The 3731-nt window shown below is 33.2% G+C and overlaps 1 pseudogene; it reads right to left on the reverse strand.

Moving 5' to 3' along the window:
• Nucleotides 1-771: 771 nt before the first annotated feature.
• Nucleotides 772-2578, reverse strand: LOC143538935 (uncharacterized; annotated as a pseudogene).
• Between the last annotated feature and the right edge of the window lie 1153 nt (nt 2579-3731).

The raw sequence follows: 3731 nt of genomic DNA on the forward strand, positions 1-3731 counted from the left end.
TCGTAATCACTAAGTAATTCGGCCCATCGTCGTTGTCTCATGTTGAGATCTTTTTGGTCGAAAATGTTTTGAAAGCTTTTATGATCGATAAAAACCACACATTTTGTACCATAAAGGTAATGTCTACAGATTTTGAGAGCGAAAACGACGGCACCAAGTTCGAGATGGTGAGTCGTATAGCTCTTCTCGTTGACCTTAAGTTGCCTTGATGCGTATGCGATGACTTGACCTCGTTGCATGAGAACAAAACCAAGGCCTTGATGGGATGCATCACAAAATACAACAAAATCGTCGTTTCCATCGAGAAGGGTTAGAATAGGAGCATTGCAAAGCATGTCCTTGAGAGTACAAAAGGCTTCCTCTTGCTTCGAACCCCAATCGAAGGGTTGTCCCTTATGGGTAAGAGAGGTAAGAGGCAAAGAGATATTGAAAAAATTCCGAATGAAACGCCGATAATATCCGGCCAACCCGAGGAAGGATCGAATTTCCGTGGGAGTCGTTGTAGTTTTCCAATCCTTAACGGCTTCAATTTTAGCGGGATCAACATGAATACCTTTGTCGTTTACGATATGTCCCAAAAATTGAACTTCCTCGAGCCAAAATTCACATTTGGAGAATTTGGCATAGAGTTGTTCGTTTCTAAGGAGTTCGAGAATGGAACGCAAATGATGTTCATGTTCGGCTTTGGATTTTATAACTTTAAAGCATGTCACATTAATATACCCATAACATATATATTATATTTAAAAAAACAAATTAAACAAACATAAGTCATATAAACTGCGGCCGTTCAAAAAAAAAGTCATATAAACTACGCAATAGATCAAACCCAAACCAAACATATATTTCTTTAAAAAGTAACAAAACAAAACAGTTACCTGACCGCCATAATATGTTGTAGTCCAATATGGTCGAGGCATAACGCCAAACATTTTATGACAGTCATTGTTGTATTTTTTCGGATCAAAGGGCGAGCTCGGGAACATGCTAACATTACTAGTTATACCAATGGGAAACACCATCTCACTACAAGACTATACATGTTTATAAAAACGTAACGCAAAAGTTTAGTATGTAAATAAATTTGTAATATTTTAGAAAATATAACCATAACCTATTAATAAGTTTTCATAGCTTAATTAAGATTTATATAATTAACTTTATCTAATGTATGAAATTACTTACTTGCCATTGCCATCCAATGGACGTTTGGCTAACTTCCGGCGTGATGTTGTAACATGGTCTACCCGGTTGATAAGCAACAAGCCCAGCGAATATACGATCAAGAATATCGGTGGCATTGTTTTTTCCATCGATGGCTTGACAAATTTTGGTCGTTGGATAATTTGGTGGAGCATTATATTGAGCTGCAACCGCATACATGGAGTCTAAGTAGTCCCCAAGCTCAGTATAATCCTTTAATGGCCTTAACAAATAAATAAGTAAACAAGATACTTTAGTTAAGCCCATAAGAATCAAATGAATATATTATGATTACTTACGAGCAAGTTTTGAATTTTTGGGAAACAATAGCAAGACCATCCGGCATCGAAGCAACTTTATCGAGCTCGTGCCATGATTGCTTTATAGTCTTGTAACAATTTTCGCTCGCTTCCTAAACATATAAACAGTTAGCTCAACGTATATAACACGATTTGTTTACAAAAGTTATGTTTTTAACTCGTTTTTTCACCTTGAAATCTTTGGTAACGATTGAATAATAGCCATCTTGAGGTGTTATATCGTCGAAGTATAGAATGGGAGCCGATGAAGCAAGAGCCCCGAGTGCGATATGTGGATACTTGAGACGAAACCACGATGCGAGCACTAAAACAAATGATTTTATATCAATAATTTAAAACATTGTCACAAGTTAAATAATGTAACATTTGATATATATAAGTTATATAAGTTGTTAAGGTTAAGTGACTTACTTCCACCATATGACCCTCCGATAACAATAATAGGTGAATTGTGTGCATGTAATTTATTTTTTATATGAAGTAATAACTCCGCATAATCCGCTAAAGCTTGGGCCGAGTTAAAATACCCGCAAATAGTCTCGTTTTTCCGCGATTCTTTCATGGCGTCCATGGATCCGGGTCCACCCATTAACCCGATCGGATTTGATTCTCCATAAAAACGATGCTAGAAACATAAATTTAAGAAAGGTTACATAAACACTAAGTTATAACAAGAAAAATTAAATAACATTGCACATACTTCAAAATAGACTAAAAGAGTGCAAATATACTTTTAGGTTATTTGATTCTTAATTAGCTACTGGCTAAGAGGTTTTGGTTTTGATTTTAATATATTTCGCTTTAAAAAAGAAACATAAACTCTACAGCTTACCTCCTAGTAGACAACAAGAGCCTTAAAACGCGGAGCGTTTTCAGTAAGGAACCCGAGGAACCCAACGTCTCCGTCTATGCATGGGTCCTTCGGCACCAAGATACGCGAAGATTGGTGAGCTCGTGTTAGCACCACCCCACCATTTAGAGTTCATAATATACCTATGTTGAAACTTGGCATAACTTCCCGGGTTGTAGTTGAAGTGGTCAAGTGTTTGATTATAGAAAAAGTTTCAAAGTCATTAGAAACCGCAGCCGAAACACGGGTCGGGTCTTTTAGTAACGGGTTGACCGGACTTAGCGGTGGAGTTATTAGAAACCGCAATCGAAATATGAGTAGATGTTCTTAAATGACATCATATTAATTGATTAAAAGCTATTATATTTTATTTGTATGAATATTTTTGTTATTAGTATCATGGATATATATTATCATTTTTTTAGAGTTGGTATGTACTTAGAGAACCTTTTTTGTCACACGGACAACTATATATGGGCTATATCAAGAGTTCTAAGCAGACCTACATGTTACTTTATTAAGAGTTACAAGCAGAAATAAACTAAAGATTTTGATTTTTGATAAACAATGTATACCTGCTAATACAATCACAAATGTAGTGTAAAAGGAAGTTTTTACCTTTTTATAACATACTAGTTTTTATCCCTCGTATTACGGGGGTTGCTTTATATTGTTTGTTCTAATATTTATTTATTTCTTGAATTTATATTTTTTTTATTGTATAAAAGTTAATAATATACTTATGTTTTGATTATAAATTGTTTCACAAATAAATGAGGTGTTATAACCCGATTTTAAAACTATATGGTTTTGATGAGACACAAGACCCGTCTATTTTTTTTACTATAAAATTGGTTTTTTAATTATAAATAATATTTATAAAGTTAATAATATACTTATGGTTTGATGATACCCAAGACCTGTTTATTTTTTTACTATAAAATTGGTTTTTTAATTTAAATAATATATATATCTTTTTTAAAATAAATAAGATATTAATTTTTAGTATATCCTATTTTATAGGAATTTTACATCAATAATTTGGTGAAAATAATTTTAAATTTAATGAGATGTTATAACCCGTTTAGGGAATATATGGGTTTGGTAAGACACATACCCATGAATTCGGGTCAAATGCAAGATAAGTCTCCATTTAAAAATCAAGCAAATCTGGTGACTCCAAAAAAAGGGGGAGCGACCACATCGCGACACATAGGATTTTTATGTTTTCGTTTATATATATTATAGATTTGTGTAATCTTAGTTATGTAATTTTAATTTAATTGTAATTGTATTAACAATATATGATCAATTTATTGACTGTATTTCACTTAATGGTCAAAATTTAAAATTTTCAA

The sequence above is a fragment of the Bidens hawaiensis genome, unplaced genomic scaffold, assembly GCF_021521415.1.
Source record: "Bidens hawaiensis isolate Kalapana, Puna unplaced genomic scaffold, B.hawaiensis_p1.1 tig00011762_1, whole genome shotgun sequence".
NCBI lineage: Eukaryota > Viridiplantae > Streptophyta > Magnoliopsida > Asterales > Asteraceae > Bidens > Bidens hawaiensis.